This window comes from Acinonyx jubatus, chromosome A1, assembly GCF_027475565.1.
Source record: "Acinonyx jubatus isolate Ajub_Pintada_27869175 chromosome A1, VMU_Ajub_asm_v1.0, whole genome shotgun sequence".
NCBI lineage: Eukaryota > Metazoa > Chordata > Mammalia > Carnivora > Felidae > Acinonyx > Acinonyx jubatus.
Window position 1 is genome coordinate 231,225,286 of NC_069380.1, and position 17,205 is coordinate 231,242,490.

The window sequence follows — 17,205 nt, forward strand, 5'->3', positions numbered from 1 at the left end:
TGCTTAATCGACTGAGCCAGCCCGGCGCCCCGAGAAGGGCATCTTTTTATAACGTGCCCCAGAGTGCCACCTGAGATACAACCACGTGGGGCAGGCCCATCCCACCTTAGCTGTCCCTCCAGATGGTCTGGTTTGCAGAAGGGACCAGCTGTGCCAGTGGGTCCTGGGATCGACTCCTGGGAGGGCAGCCCCTGTTGGGAGTTCACACACCTGCCTGTGAGAAATCCGTCCAGCACAAGGGCTCTGTGAAGCGGCTCAGAGTCAAGTGTCCATTTGCCTGGCCGCCTTGAGCAGGAGGGCGCTGGAGCAGAGCCCCGTGAAAATCCGAGCCTCAGAAATTGGGTGGGAAGAGGCGTTCCCGTTTACCGTTCTTACTGCGCTCTCCCTGGACACAGATTCCCTCGTTAGGGACATCGTCCGTTAGCGTGGCACATTTGTAACAGCTGGAGATATTAATAGTGTAGTGATCACTCAAATGGAGGAAAACACAAATAGCATTTAAACTTAATAACTAAAGTAGATTAAAATTTAAGCGATAAACCTAACTATAATGAAATAGCATTATGGTAACAATCCATTATTAGGAACTGAAGTCCGTGGTCTCCGTTAGCGTGCCTCCTTGGTGCTGTCCACCCTGTGGGTTTGGACAAATGCATAATGGAGTGTGTCCATCGTTACAGTATCACACAGAGTAGTTTCACTGTCCTAACAATCCTCCGGGCTCTGTCGCGTCATCCCTCTCCCCACCCCCAACCCCTGGCAACCACTCGTCTTTTTATCGTCTCCGTGGTTCCGCCTCCTCCAGGATGTCATGTAGTTGGAGTCATACAGCATAAACTCTTTCCATATTGGCTTCTTTCACGCGGCAAATGGGTCAAATTTCTTCCTTGTCTGTTTGTGGCTTCATAGCTCATTTCTTTTGATCTCTGTAAATATCACACTGTCTGGATGGACCAGTGTCTTTATCCACTCACCTATTGGAAGGCATCTGAACTTTGACAATTGTGAGTAAAGCTGCTAGAAGCGTTCGTGTGCGGGGTTTGGGGTGGATGTAAATGTTCAGCTCATTTCAACCAGGTGAGTTGACACGCTGGATCATTTGGTAAGAATGGGGTCAGTTCTGTCTTCCGAAGTGGGTGCCCCAAGTTGCATTCCCGTCAGTAATGTACGGGAGTTCCTTGTGCTCCACACCCCATCAGCATTTGGGGTTGTCAGGGTTTTGGATGTGGACTATTCTAATAGGCATGTAGTGGTACCTTGGGGTGGTTTTAATTTGATATTGAGTGTTTGTTCATATGCCTGTTACCCAGGTATTTTTTCTTCTTCTTCTTCTCCTTCTTCTTCTTCTTCTTCTTCTTCTTCTTCTTCTTCTTCTTCTTCTTCTTCTTCATGGGCCTAATGTAGATATTTCTTCTTGTAAGCAGAATAAATTGGCTTATCGTTATGAGAGAAATATGTTTCTAGACTAATTGGGCCCAACCTTCTCTTAACACATCTTTCGAAAGTAATGGAGAGGGGCTCCTGGGTGGCTCAGTCAGTTACGCTTCTGACTTTTGATTATCAGCTCAGGTCATGATCTCATGGTCTTGAGATTGAGCCCAGTGTCAAGCTCTACTCTGAGGGTGGAGGCAGCTTGGGATTCTCCCTCTCTCTCTGCCCCTCCCCCACTCATACTCCTGCTCTCGTTCTCTCTCTCTCTCAAAATAAATAAGACCCCCTCCTTAGGGGGTCCCAGCTGGGAATGAAGTTTTCCCAGCCACGTGGAGCCTTTGAGAACAGATTTTGCCGCTTTGCCATGGAGCGAAAGCAACCAATCCAGACTGCTGACTACTCTGCAAAGAGTAAGACACTAAGAGATGTGAGGTATTTCCACAATCCTGCCTCTCACGTGTGTGTGTTAGGCCAGGCCAGCTGGATTTGAAGAGAGAAAGAAAATCATCATCTCATTGACAGAACCAGCTTGCTTTTAATTCTGTCAAACTGAAGAAATTCAGTGTCTGTGCTTGCTCCAGAAAATTCTCCCTAAGCCACTGCTTACTAGGACGGTAACACTGAGGACCACCGAGTCAGGTTCAGCGAGAGATGCACAGAGCGGTGGCTCTATCCTCACCACCGTGGGCAGACAGTATTAATATACAGACATCAGCAGGGATAGCAAACGTCTACTCATAAGCATGTGACGGCCCAGGACACCAGGGGGGCTCAGTCGCTTAAGCGTCAGACTCTTGGTTTCGGCTCAGGTCATGATCTCACAGTTCGTGAGTTCAAGCTCCACGTTGGGCTCTGTGTGGTTGGGATTCTCTCTCCCTCTCTCCCTGCCCCTCCCCAACTCTCGTTCTCTGTCTCAATCTAAATAAATAAATTTCAAAAAATTAAAAAAAAAAGACTATGATGGCCAGGACTTTCGGTGTCCAGTTTGACCATGACCCTGTTGCAATCTCCAGTTGGACGCTGTCTGCTCTCGGGTGCACCTCTGGAGGTGGGGCTGTATGACAGCTGGGTGGCTGTGGGCCACGACACTTAACGGGACCCTGCAACAGTCAGTGGGCACGCAGCACTGGTCCTAGAGGCTTCGATGCTTTTTCTCCCTAAGCATTGGGAATTGATGAACGTTTCGCTTTCCGAAATGTCTCTTTAATTCATTGTTCCCGGGTATCCAGGCCAGACCCTTCCTAAACTCACCCACACTTGTGCAGCCTGACCACGAGCTTCCTACTGCTCGTTCCCGTCCTGGCCGCACTCCGAGGAGCGTCGCTCTGAGCAAGATGGGAAGTGACGTGTCTTGTAACATCATCTGGGGTTTGTGGTCTGGGCCAAGGCCCCTTCACTGACTGTGGTTTTCAGTCGGCTCTGAGCATCACACAAAGGCTTCCCACATATTCTCTCCAGCACACAGAGTTTTAACAATCTTGGTCATTCTTTCCTCTTCTTCTTTTTTTTTTTTTTAATTTTTTAATGTCATTTATTTTTGAGAGACAGAGAGAGAGAGAGAAAGAGATGGAGTGTGATTGGAGGAGGGGCAGAGAGAGAGAGGGGGAGACACAGAATCTGAAACAGGCTCCAGGCTCTGAGCTGTGAGCACAGAGCCTGATGTGGGGCTCAAACCCACAAACCGCGAGATCATGACCTGAGCAGAAGTCGGATGCTTAACAAACTGAGCCACCCAGGCGGCCCTTGGTCATTCTTTCTTAACCAGCTCTTCTGTAGATGCCGAAGAACCCATCCTTCCAGTGTAATCCATAAAGACACCTGGTTTCCAGCATCTTCTTAAAGGAAGTGTAAAGTTGGAGAGGTCCCCTGGCAAAGGGCCACCGTGGACAAGGCTGTCCTCCTACCAGGAGGCCAGCATCTGCCTTCCGGGGACATAAATTCCATGTTCCCTTCCCATTCAAGGCAGAAACAACGCTCATCACAGGACTAGCCGCACGAAAGGTGAAGACACCCAGTCCCTCCGAGACCCTCCCTCAACCATCTATGCTCCAGCCCAGGTCTTGTTTCCTGCTTAGTGGGAGAAAGAGGCCATCATTCTTCCAGAATGCAGGTGTCTAACCCCTCATGCTCCGCCCCACAGACAGACAACTGTCCGTTTGCCAGCAGATATCTAGACAGACCACTGAATGCGGAAGGATTTTTATATTGCCTATCGGATAGCTATTCATTTTAAGTAAAAACTGATTGCCCTAGTGGAACCAGGCATTGAAGAAATGACAACGTAATAGTTCACTTGTATCACCTTTGACAGAGATGTGGGTTTTTTTTATAAATGACAGGTGAGCATTCTGAATTATTATCGTTGGATTCCGTTAGTCAGCAGTGACAGAAATGTGACTTTCCGGCCCCATTGTCTTCAGGGAAAGGGGAGAATGTCATTTAAAAAAATAAATCCCGGGAAAGCCGTCTCCTTCCAACAGTTTCCAAACTGGTTCTCAGTTGCTTGGTAGTGTTACTTAGACCCCATTCCTGCACAGTGAGGCCCTGAAAGTCCAGGGAAACTGGTTTGCTTACCTAGCAGTTCTGTTTTTCTCTTCCTATGCTTTGGGTGTTGAAATGACCCAAAGCAGCCAGAACAGTATGACCAGAGCGTTCTACTGCCAGCGGGGTTGGGACAGACAGACACACCAAAGGCCATCAAGGTCTGTTCTTTGCAAGGCAGAACTGATATCTTGACACATGGATATTCGTCTCAGCCATTTTCAGTTTCCCGTCCCTGGACAATTGTGGTTTTCGAAAAAAGCAAGCCCTTACGCTCGTGGGCGTTGTAATCGTATTAGTTGTCTATCGTGGCATAATGATGGCACCACAAACGTAGAGGGGTCAAACCACACACATCCATGACCTCAGAGTATCTGAGGCTCAGGAGTCTAGGCACAGCTTAGCCGGGTCCTCTGCCCAGGGCCTCTCCAGGCTGTAGACGAGGTGTCAGTGGGGCTGGGGTCTCATCAGAGACTCGTCTGGGAAAGTATCTACTTCCACGCCGGTGGCTGTGGGACTGAGGGCTTCTGTTTCCTGCTGGGAGTCTGCTGGCCGTGTGGCCTCCTCTGGGGGGCAGCTTCCAAAGTGACTTTGAAGAAGCCACCCGGGGGGGGGGGGATCTCCTCACAAGATGGGTGTTACAGTCTTGTGTATCATAATCACATATGTGTAATTATAATCCTCCTAGCACCGCTGCATGAGGAGACGTAACGGTTAGTTCCCTGTTACCTTGACGGGGAGGACAGGGGTACCCAGATATTTGGTTCAGCTTGATTCTGGGCATGTCTGTGAAGGTGTGTCTGGATGAGACAGTATTTGCTTTGATAGACTGAGCAAAGCAGGCGGTCCTCCCTAGTGCGGGGGGGCCTCATCCAGTCCCGCAGAGGCCTGTGCAGAACAAAAGACAGAGTGAGAATGTCTTTCTCTCTGCCTTTTTCGAGCTGGGACATTGGCCCCCATGCTGTTGGCATTCCTGGTTCTTAGGCCTTTGGATTCAAACTACTTGGAACCACACCCACCACTGACGTTCCTGAGTCCCGGTCTGTGAGTGGCTGGTTGGGGGCTTCTCGGCCTTCATAATTGCGTAAGCCAATTCCATATACTAAGTTCTATACATATGATCCTAGTCGTCTGTGAGCCTAGCCTAGCCTGGTCATATGAGCCTAGCAGGAGGGAGGGACCACGGGACCGCTGTAGGTGCATCCTACAACCACACATCTTACAGAGCTATTAAATACTGTACTTCTGCAGGGAGAAATGTCACTTTCAGAGCACGAGACAAGGAGGTGAAGGTGCTCACTGTCCTAAGAAGGAATCTAGCTGAGACCAAGAGGCAGACAGTATCCTTCTTCCGAATGGGTGATTTCAACAGCATATGGGTGCAGAGTCGGAGGCTCCATATTGGTATTCTCCAACAATGCAGACGTTATTTTTTTAGTATTTATTAAATACGTCCATGTGCCCAACAGTGTCTGAGAGCTTTCCAAATGTTATTTTTTTTAAGTTTTTAATGTTTATTTATTTTTGAGAGAGAGAGAGAGAGAGAGAGAGAGAGAGAGAGAGAGTGAGCAGGGGAGGGGCAGAGAGAGAGAGAGAGGGAGACAGAATCCGAAGCAGGCTCCAGGCTCTGAGCTGTCAGCACAGAGGCTGACGCAGAGCTCGAATTCACGAACTGCGAGATCATGACCTGAGCTGAAGTCAGACACTCAACCGACTGAGCCCCCCAGGCGCCCCTTTCCAAGTGTTATTTTACATAATGCTCATGCCTGTGCCAGGTGGCCAATGCTATTACCCTTTTTTGCAAACGAGGAAATGGAGGCACAGGATTTGGATGATTTGTTCAAGGTCACATGGGTAGGAGACTGTGGAGCCAGGGTTCAGCCCGGTGATTTCAACTGCTCTGCGTGTCCTAACTGGTCTACACTAAGGTGGAGGTAGCCTGTGGCCCGGGGACACGTGTCCTCTAGTGAACAGGTTATCCGTGCCCCCTAAAACTCACACTCACGGGGCAGATTGGGACATGATGGAAGGAAGAGGCAGGGATCCGGGGGAGGAAGAGGCCTGGCATTGGGGCCGGGAGAGAGGCAGCTGAGCCTGAGTGAGGTCCTACCAGTGCTAGAAGCTGGGACGCACAGTGCACCAGGTGGCCCGAGACACCTGGACACCGGGTGGTGCATTTAGTGTGCGGCCTCGTGCTGCCTGCCCGGCACAGCGGGGGCAGCGACTCGTGGCCGGGGTGGACTGGACTGGCACCATCCGTTGTGACGAATTTGGTGAAAGTCTCCAAGGGGTGAGGCCTCAGACGGCCAGCACAGCTGGGTCCTCAAAGCAGCCACCACACGTCTCCAGAAAAGAAGCAAGATGTGACTTTACCTCTTGTGAATTCTCCATCTATTGGCATCGTATCTGATGTCTTTTTTCCCCCAACTGTTCTAAATGGTTTCTGAACAATGGATTTCTGAACAAGGGATTCGAATCTACATTTTGTAAAATCTTGATTCAAAGGAGGTGGGGTTTTTTTATGTTTATTTTTGAGAGAGACAAAGACAGACACGGAGTACAAGTGGGGAGGGGCAGAGAGAGAGAGACAAAGAATCCAAAGTAGGCTCCAGGCTCCAAGCTGACAGCACAGAGCCCAATGTGGGGATCGAACCCACAAACTGCGAGATCATGACCTGAGCCGGAAGTCAGACGCTTAACCACCCAGGCACCTTGACTCAAATGAGTTTTTTAGAGCTAAAGTGCTTTCCCTGACTCCCAGCAGCGACTGCAAATCTCAGAGCACAGGGTGCAAGTGTGCCTTGGGGGTGGGCTTGGTCCACAGGACCCCCTCCCGCTCCCCTCCAGGCTGGCTAGGGGAGGGCGAGGCTTCCCCTCAGGAGCTGGCCCCTGACGTGCGGCCCCTCCTGCACTTCCCTTCCTGTAATGTAGGGTCCTACCCACCAGGATCAGCGATTCTCGAGGTGGAATCGTGGGACAGCGTCCCAGAACCCAGAGCAGTAGATGCCCCTGGATCCAGTCAGTATGGAAGGACCTAGAAGGGTTTGAGGAAGAATGCACCGGGATGAAGCCTGTGCTTGCTATAAGCAGGACACAGGGAAGTGTGTCCCCAGGAGGGCGACAGTGGGAGAGGGCTGGAGTGCACTGCTCAGGGTTTGGCCACCACAATGGCCTGGGATGGACCGTAAGCCCCTCACTTGGCCTCGTGTTTATTTCTGTCACTTTTTCCTACCGGTCATTATTTTAGCTACTTACTAGTTTCTTGCGTTTCACGGCGCCTGGGCGGGGACTGCTTCAGCTGCCCATCCGTCGGAGCATCTCTGACGGCGCTTGGCACGTAGTCTGTGTTCAGTAAATAGTACTGAGTGCAGTCCTGGCCCTGGAGAAGCGTCCCGTGAGGAGGACACGGGTCCAATGAGTCCCCTGCCTCGTTGCAGTTCAACTTTAACCAACATGGCCAGTGGGTGAAGTCCTCCCTAGATGGCAGCCCACGGCACGTCCCCAGAGAGCAGGTGACCGTGCCCAGCGGCCTTGCTGAGCGAGGAGGGAGGACACGTGGTTTGGGTGAAAAGCAGGTAAAAGGTGGGAGGGCGGTCCCCGCCGGATGCTGCAAAGCCCAGTGGGGAGAAGCTTCGCAACGGAGCCCTCAGGGCACTGGAGGCAGATGCTGCTGGTGACTGGAAGATGGTGACAACTTTGGGATGTCCTCCAACTCCCACCCCTTCCTGCCAGGCCAGTCCCTCCCTCCGCCCTGCAGCCCGTGCAACATCCCAACCACAAGGCTGATGAAAGAGCAGACCTAGGCCGGCTGACTAGTGACTGTGTCCCCAACGTGGCCGCAGAAAGAAGTTCCCGCTCAAACCTCAGAACACGCCTCCTCCCCTTGAGTAACTTATGTTTTCTAAGAAAGCAGGCTACCGATTGATGCATTCTTCTGAAGTCTGAGGTGGGAGGAAGGGGAGTGTGAGAGGCGTGGAAAGTGTGAGTAGAAGAGGGAGGGCTTCTCTCAGGTAGGGGCCAGAGGCAGGAGCCCTCAACCCTGTCCAGGCTTAGAATGACCTGGGAGCATTTTACCCCTCCCCAAACCAATTCATCAGAGTCTCTGGGGATGGTGTTTGGTGTTAGGTATTTATATAGCACAGCAAGGCTGACAGCCAATGGTTCATAGGTGACCAGTGAGAAACGTTCTGTATACACTGAGGCCAAACATGTTAGAGATCCTCAGACACAGTGGTTCTTAAACTTCAGGTGCATCAGAATCTCCTGGAAGACTTGTTCAAACATAGATTGCTGAGCCCCACCCCCAGGGTTTCTGATTCAGTAGGTCTGTGACCACCAGGCCCAACATTTGCATTTTTTAACAAGTTCCAGGTGACGCTGATAATTGCTGATCTGGGACCACACTTTGGCAGCCAATCGGCTGAGGCCACGACCCTTCCCCAGCCAATTGGCTAAGGCCATGATCCCTATAAAACCTTTGTGCTTTTGAAACTCATTCTCTCTCTCAGGTATCTCATCGCTGCATTGGTGCAGGTAGGGGATTGAGCTCGAGCTAGCTCGAATGAAGGCTCTTTGCTTTTGCATCGGACTCGGCTCCCTGGTGGTTTTTGGGGATCATGAATTCTGGGCAGAACAGCTGACGTCATGGAGAAGCTGGGTTGCAGAGGACAAGCCGGGGAACCTGCCTCCTCCAAGCCCGGGGACACCAAAGGGTGGAAGGAGGGGCTCTCCAGACCTGGCCGGAAGCAGGGAGAGGGTCAGAACAGGTGGGAAAGGGCTTTTGCCTCCGCCCCAGCCCCAGGTGCTGCCACAGCAGAGTAATTTTGGCAGAGGAAGGCAGGTGTGGGGACACAGGAGCTCAGAGGGGCTTCCAGACTCGGGGGGGGGGGGTGTCTCCAAAGGGAGCAGAGCAGTGGGCGGGGCTCTTGGATGCACCCACTTCCCAGAGGGAGGCCTGGGGGCCACCACCCTGACAAGTAAGGCTGGGACACAGGTCCCTGAGGAGAGGCTGCAGCACCAGCAGCAGGGCCGTCTTCCTATGGAGCAGCCTCCTGCCCAGCCGGCCCTGGGGGACAGGGCGCGGGGCCCACGGTGGGGTGGCGGACCTGTGTTCCCACACGGGAACTGACAAGGCAGTGAGTCCTCCCCGGGGGGAGTGGAAGGCCGCAGGGCCAGGAACCACTGAATCATACTTAGTACAGCTTCTAAAGCCATTTCTTTGGTGATCTTGGACTTCATTGTAGCCCAAGGAAACTGCAAATGTCATCCTTGGCAAAGCCAGTTGGGGTTGAGTGAGGGCTTTGAGAAGGAGGTCAAGTAACAGGAGAGAGGCAGATGTAGGGCCTCAAACTGGCCTAGGGAGAGGCTTTAGCTTCTAGAAGTTGCTTCTGCCCCACAGGGCCCCCTGACGGGACACTCCCACAGCCACCCCCATAGGCATCCACGACTGTCATAGGTCTGAAAATACACAGGCAGTTGTGTGTGGCAGCAGACGTGAACGGCCTTTAGCCAGAGGCAGAGACCGGCACAGTGTTGCAGACTGTCCTGAAAGCCACCAGCTCCCCACGGGACGCTTCGGGACCCAGAGTCTCAGGCTTTGTTGCCGTGTCCCCGCTCTCCCTGAAGCGTGGAGCTATTCAACCTTGGCCTTCTCGTCCAGCTGAGAGGCAAAGTGGAAGTCGTTCTCTTCGTTTAACAATTTTCTGAGCCCGGACCATCATTCCAGGTTCCCTACCGGGTCTTCTCATGGTCGGTGGCGGACAGTGGGTGTAACCACGGAGGAGGCCGTGCAGTGCTCGCCTCGGATCCTTGGCGGCCGGCCTCCGGGGCACTGACCAGCTCGTGTGAAGGGAACCCTCTGGGTGGTCTACTGCTTAGGATGGCCGCTGGCACACTCTTCAGGCAATAACTTGGGAAAATGCCAACGTTCGAGGTAAGTAGTTAGCGTAGAACCAACCACTCAATATCTGGACAATTTAGCATGTTGACAATCGACCTATTGGTTCTGCTGAATGTGTGTCTGACGGTCCATACACTCTCGTTACCGTCACATCTTCTGCAGATGCTGTGCTGTGTGTCAGAGGGTGACGGAGTGAGGGATTCTAAGGCACAGAGTGGAAACTAAGATAGGAAATTATTCAGGTCTCTTTCACTGTGTTTGGGCAAAGGTCCATCTTTATGGGATGAGGCCACTTCTGGACTAGTTTTTTTTTTTCAATTTAAAAAAAGGCTTAAATTTTTGTTAATTAAAATTGGTATTTTTAGTTAATAATATTTCCCTTTTTTTCTGGTCCAACCAGTGAAGGTTCACTTTGAGCAAACCTGTAGTTTTTAAACTATGTGATGTAAATGTAAAAATTTTTAATGAAGTATTGTAACTTAGTATAGCATATATAACTATAGTATACACACACAGTATAATAGTATGACTTATAGTATATACACAACATACATATGCTATATCCATAGTATAGTTTCTTATAGTATATGCATAGCATATATATGCTATATTCATAGTATACTAGTGTCTTATGGTATATACATAGTATATCGATGCTATATCCATAGTACAGTAGTATAAATTAAGTTATGACTTTTGAGTGTTACTGGGAAAATGTTCATATTTTGGTAACTGGCATATTTAGAATAAACTTTTATAGATTTCAACTCTTAACATCTGAGAGCTCTATGTAAAGCCAGCTAAAGTAAGAGCCTGTGAACTCTTGGGTTATGACTCATCAAACGTCTCCCCTGCTTGACCAGCTGCAAGTTTCTCGAAAGAGTGAAGTGGGGCAAGGGTGTGGTAATGGTTCTTGTGTGCACATTGCATTCTTTACAATGTCAGGCCTTTGAAAGTGAAATTAGTTTTATTTATCCAAATTGAAATTTTACTCTCTTAAATACAGAACTCGATACAGAACTCTAAGTCTCGGTGATGTTTTGCCTGTCTACTTGAGCTGGAATATCTGACCGTATTACAGTCTACACTCAGCATGTGACAAACCGTTTCCAAATCCTCTAACAACAGGCTTCTAATTCCGGATGCCACGGGATAAATACTCCAGATCTTTGACATTGAAGGAGAAAGCTTTCAGTAATTTTAAGTCCAGGGATGATGAATGTCAGAAGTGTAATTTCTAAACTTGGTAGTGGTGCTTTTACTAAATTCAATTCACACCGTGAATGTCCTTCAAAGAACATGCAAAAAAAAAATGCTTTTTAATTCAATTATTGTTTATGACTAAAACCTAAGTTTCAACAGAAATTCAGCTAAACTTTGAAACTCAGAGTTAAAAGATTAAGAAAATGTTCTGCTCTTGTGTATGGATAGATGATAATGTTGTAGACCAATAGCGTTTGCCGTTTGTGACCAAATAGTGGTAAAAAGTAAGACCATGAATTACTGGGCTTTTGATTAGCATTAAAATTCTGAAAATTTAAAAAAAAAAAAAAGGTGAGAGGGAGAAAGAATGAAAAAAATGAAAGGAAGGGAAAGAGAAAGAGAGAAGAGGAAAGAAGGGAAGGAAATCGGAATTTGGAAGTTCCCTCGAGTGGTCTCACTCTCTCACGTCCCCCCGTGATGCAGGGTGACGGTTTGGGCGGCTGGGGCCCCTCGCCAGCACTTGGCCCCTTCATTTCAGCCCTTCTGCCACCTGTGTTGTTCGTGGTAATGGTTTTAACTTGCGTTTTCCTAGTGAGTAAAGAGGTTAAACATCGTTTCCGGTACTTCTCAGTCGCAGGTGTATCTTCTTTAGTGAAACGTCTGTTCGAATGTTACGCTCATTTAAAAATACGGCCTTCAACTGCCAGCTCCCAAATGGGGTTCATATTCACCCCCTCCCACACTCTCTAGTTCCGATCCTCATTTTCTCCCAGCCACGGCCCCGCCACCTGCACTGCGCCCCCGCCACGCTACCAGAAGAAGTGCGTCCACGCGTGGGGCTCACGTCCTCCCGTGCAGGCATCGCCAGAGGGTGCCGAGCGACAGGGTCTTTCCACCGTCCTTCAGCTGCCACGTGGGCACCTTCTCGATCCGCTGCTCCCCTGTCCGTTTCACCCTGGCGCCCATCCCCTACCCCCCTTCTCACTTTATTTTCACCAACATCAGCCTAAATGCAGCCCCGGGAAAGCCTCCTTGGAAGAGCAGGGGCTCTCCCACACTTTCGGCCCCTACAGGTGTGACTTCTGCCGAGACTGTTTCTCCTCGAGTCATACTGGAGCCACACTCTCTGAGCAGACTGGAGGTCCCTCTGCCCTCGTAATTTTCCATGACGCAAACATCCCATTGTATTCTCATGGTACGTCTGTCTCCACACTAGACCGCAGGTCTCCTGAGGACAAAACTGCGTTCTGCCTTTGACCTCTGTCATCTGATGCGAGCCTGACCACAGTGGGCCACGTATCGGGTGACCTGCCCCTGTGCTACTCCCCTGGGTACCAGGGCTCGGGGGGATATAGTGTTGATCCTGTTAAACTGCCCCACCCAGTCTGCAGGAACTGTCATTGAACTGAACTCCCTATGTGACCCCCAGCCCCAGAATAATAACTGATGACAGGAAAGAATATGGTAAGACTCTCGGTCCTAAGGACACAGTGGCAGCCACAGGTGCCTGCGTGGGGCACTCCAGGGCCCCACCCTGATTCACAACACATTTTCTCCCTTCCGATTTACATACTTTCCTCACAGTCTAGGCTCCACAGCCTTCTCTATATTCTTTTTATTTTCGTTAAGAAATAAACAATACATAAAACTACAAAGTATAACATAGCCACCCAGTATAAATAGTAACATCCAAAAACCCAGATCTGATCTATTTGCTTCAGATTTCTCAAACAAGAAGAAATGCCCATCACGGACCGTGACAATCACCTAGATTCCCTCTTCAGTCCCCTCATCTTCAAGGACAACCACAGTCATGGGCTTAATGAGTCTCCAATCCATATTTTCATACTTTTACGACACTCGCTCTCTGCATGTGGTGTTGGTAGTGTTGCTTTGGGTTTCCTCACGACGGCAAACCCTGTGTTCTTCTCCAGTGAACTGTTCTCCCTCTTGCTTCCTTCCTTCACCAGGAAGGTCTTCGGTTCTGGTGAGCCCACCCTGTCTCGAGGGTCACCTCGAAGCAAACTCTGATGAGCTTTTGTGGAGAGAAGTGTCTGAAATCACCCAGGCCAAAGAAATGCTGGGAAGGGTGCCGTTCTGTGACACCCACCGGTCTCATGTCGGGCTCCCACGCCATCTCGTGTTTCTTGCTTCTTGGCCTTTTGTGATTATTTTCTAGGACAGACTTGATTTCACCTTCTATCTCTTCTACCACATTTTTCTTCTCTCATTTCCGGGAGTCACTGTCCTTGGATAATTTTGCTTTCATGGCGTCCTGTTGTTAATGCGGGTATAATAAACTTATATTTTTAAAAACCGCTTCATTGAGGTGTAATGGACGTTCAATGAACCGCATGTATTTATAAAGCGTATAACATGATGCATACAGATGTGAAACCATCGCACAAGCAAGATAAGGAGCATCAACCCCGAATGTGTTCTCTGGTCCTTTTGTAAAGCCCCCACCCGAGCCCCCACCCGCAGGCAAACGCTTCCCGTACCTAATACAGCATGCGTCCTTTTTTGTCTCGCCCCTTTCCGTCAGCATGGTGACACTGAGACATTATTTTCCTGCCACTGTTCATAGTTTCTTCCTCTCTTCCTGCACAGTAGTATTCCATCGTATGGATATACCACAATACAGTTAGTCATTCACCTGCCTACAGATAATTGGGTTGTTTCCAGTTTGGGGCTGTTGCAAATAAAGCTGCTATGATCATTCATGTAAATGTCTCTGTATATATTATACGCTTTCATTTCTCTTGGGCAATTACCTAGGAGTGAAATATTTGGGTCGTATAGCAAGTGTATGTCTAACTTTTAAAGAAACTGCCAGAGTGTTTTCACCATCTCACATTCCCACCAGCGAGTGTGTGTGAGTTTCAGAGTCTCTGCTTCCTCACCAAGCCTTCGTTGGTCGTTTTCTTCGATTTCAGTTATTCTAAGGGACGGGGAGTGTGGTGTGATTGGCGTTTCCCTAATGACTAGAGGTGGTAAGCGTCTTTGCACCTACTTACTGGCCTGCCGTCTGTACGTGTTCTTTGATGAAGAGTCTGTTCAAATCTTTTGCCCGTGGTAAAGATTGTTCTGAAGTTTTTATTGTTGAAATTTGAGAGTTCTTTGTGTATTTGGATGCAGAACTCTTATCAGACACGCGATTTGTCAGTCACACCAGCAGTCCATTCCTGAACATTGCTGGGTCACATTCCAGGGCACCGCGTCCCTCTGGCCACTCACCTGCCGAGGCCCAGTATCCCCTGATGTTACAATTTGTTTCTAAAACATTTCCCTTTTGCTTCTGGAATGATGTTTTCTTCAGAGGCATTTGCTTTTCTTCCACGATGTAACCTTTTCTCAGTATCTGGTGATCCCTGACCATCAGTGCACATTTCTGAAAAAGTTCCAGAAGAGCTGAGTGGGAGCCTGTGATTGCGGGGACCACACCTCCTGGGGCTCTCCTGCAACACGAGGCAGAAGGTGGCTGGCTACTACACTGGTGGGTCCCTAAGAACCAAAATGTGGATTTATTTTTTTCTGGGATGCCAACATCTGCTTACTCTGGCTGTACCCAGATAGCTAGTTTTTACTTAGCTCCTTCCCTGACCCTGCTCCCACTGCATTTTCCCCAGAAATGGGTGCAGAGCTCCTGGGGCTTATGTGCTGTTTGTGGGGAGCAAGAATGGAGAGGGCACTGTTGTCAGCTCTGAGTCCAGAGCCCAGGTGCACAGGTGCACGGCCTCACTTCCAGGGGCACACCTCACCTCCCCCTCTGTCCTGCCGTCTCAGCAGGGCACACCGTGGGCTCTCCAGCGCCACGGCCCCCTGCCCTGCTTTATCAGTCCCAGCCGTAGGCCCTTAGATTCCTTCACAGCGATTGTAACGGCTCAGGACCGGGAGGGGGAGGAAAGGCACGTGTTCAGTTCATCATTTTGAATTGAGAGAGTTTAAATGTACTCCTGAAAATATAAAAACCATTCCTAATGTTGCCTTTTTTAAAGTGTATTTGAGAGACAGAGAGAGAGAGAGAGAGAGAGAGAGAGAGAGAATGCACGTGCACACACAAGTAGGGGGAGGGGCAGAGAGTGAGGGAGACAGACAGAATCCCAAGCAGGCTCAGAACTGTCAGCGTAGAGCCCGATGCGAGACTGGAACTTGTTAACCGTGAGATGGTGACCTGAGCCGAAATCAAGAGTCAGACACGGGTGCCTCTTTAAAGGAAATATTTCCCTAAGTCACTATAGAAAATTTTTTAAAAAAGTAAGTTACAAATACTAAAAATAGAAAACACAATAAAAGGACATTTCAGTATCGCAGTTAATGAGAGAATCTGAGCCAGCTTATTCCACGGCCAAGTCTGTTTCTCGTGTTGTTAAAGAAAACGAAACAAATCTGAGTGCTTGGAAGGGCCGGGAAACGCCGGGTGAACGCGCCAACGAAAGCCGTAGCATGGCAGTATTCGGAGCAAAGCCGGATCCCAGGAGAGTAGCACTCAGCGGGAAGATTATCTCACATCGATAACAGGGTGGATGAAAAGTTTTGCAGAATGCCAGCAGCAAAACACAAAGCAAAAACCATTAGACACACAAGGGAAATCTGACCTGGAAGAGAAATAAGGTTGCAGACAAGTTTAACAATGGGGTCAATATCTCTGAATTAACACACGACAGAACAAACAGCATCAGCTTTGGAGAACAGCCTTGTTATGAAGAGCTTGAGGCCACAGAAGGAAAACTCAAAATCTGCGCGGGAGAGATTTCACAGAAAATGAACTCTACTGTATCCACATGTGTGAAAATGAAGAAAACCTTTCAATGAAATCTCTCAAACGGTTGAGAAGAAAAAAAGCACCTTTCAAACCAAAATGAATTTCCTAGAAATAGTGAGATTGAGACAAACCTAACAAGTACAGCTGGAGACTATTTAGGGTCATAATTATAGGAAGGTCATTAAACTCTAGGAAGTGCAGGGGCGCCTGGGGGGCTCAGTGGGTTAAGCAAACGACTTTGGCTCAAGTCATGATCTCACGTTTGTGAGTTCAAGCCCCGTCTCGGGCTCTGTGCTGACAGCTCGGAACTTGGAGCCTGCTTCAGATTCTGTGTCTCTCTCTCTCTCTCAAAAGTAATTTAATGTGTTAAAAAAAAAAACAAAAAACCCTGCAAAACCTTAGGAAGTGTCACGGAGCAGAAACACACAGCTTTAAAAGCTACAAATACACCTGCTAGGCAAACAGATGACTGAGGTGGTCCTCCCAAGCAGTTACGAGCACGATGAAAAGATTTCCCCTAAATTAGAACAGTGAAGATAAGCAAATAGGAAGTCAGGAGACACAGAGGAAATCACCATCATAAAGGACATGCAGAGAACATTTAATGGAGAAAACCCACAAGATCAGCGTCCCATGTGGGTGTGTTCTCAGTTCACCTTCCCCCTCTGCACCTGACGGAAAGCCCTCTTTCTCATTTCTGGTGTGTATGCAGTCCCCTTGAAAATCTCAAGAGAAATATTGCAGATTTTTTTTTAAAGCAAAGAAACAATTCTATTGGCTCCAGTAGAAAACAGACCAATGACCAAGTAAGAAAATAAAAGAAACGTTCTAAACCGTAATCTCACAGAAAGGCACTGCTGTTAAAATCACACAAGAATCCTGACAATCAGCATTGTTCTCGAATTTCTTGTTGCTATAGGAAGCAAGCGACAGCAGAAACAACAGCCTCAAGTACCGCTAAACAAGAACGTGACAGGTTTGCGGATGGTGGGACGGTGACGCTCCAGAACCGGAGCTCAACCGGAGAGAATGGCAGGGATGCACAAAATGCCCCCAGAGGCTGGGCTGACAGGACAAACACGTGAACACCGATGGTGCTCATTTACCCTCGTTACAAAACGTGCTTGGGGACGCACTGTCATCCACAATGAGCAAACCGTCAGATACCGAAGAACTACCTGAACAGGCAGGCACGGCATTTACAGAGTGTCCCTCAGCTCCGCCGAGGACCGGAGACGCGTCATCGTGTCTGACACGATGGAATGGGGACATCGAGGAGAAGCAGGTGTCCGGGCTCAGCACAACGATACGGCGTGAGTTTGTGGAGTGAAGACGTGCCGAGACACTGGAGTAACCCTGAACACAA

General features: G+C 49.2%; 1 long non-coding RNA gene across 2 annotated transcripts; it reads left to right on the plus strand.

Annotated features, from left to right (window-relative positions):
• The first annotated feature begins 800 nt into the window (after positions 1-800).
• LOC128311594 (uncharacterized) lies at positions 801-17,082 on the plus strand. 2 transcript variants are annotated; one of them, XR_008290100.1, is made up of 6 exons: positions 801-1,004; positions 9,698-9,904; positions 10,878-11,793; positions 12,148-12,269; positions 13,045-14,570; positions 16,759-17,082. It is a non-coding gene; the product is annotated as an uncharacterized LOC128311594 (long non-coding RNA). The 2 variants fall into 2 exon arrangements; XR_008290099.1 differs by having other exon boundaries at positions 12,148-14,570.
• Positions 17,083-17,205: the final 123 nt, after the last annotated feature.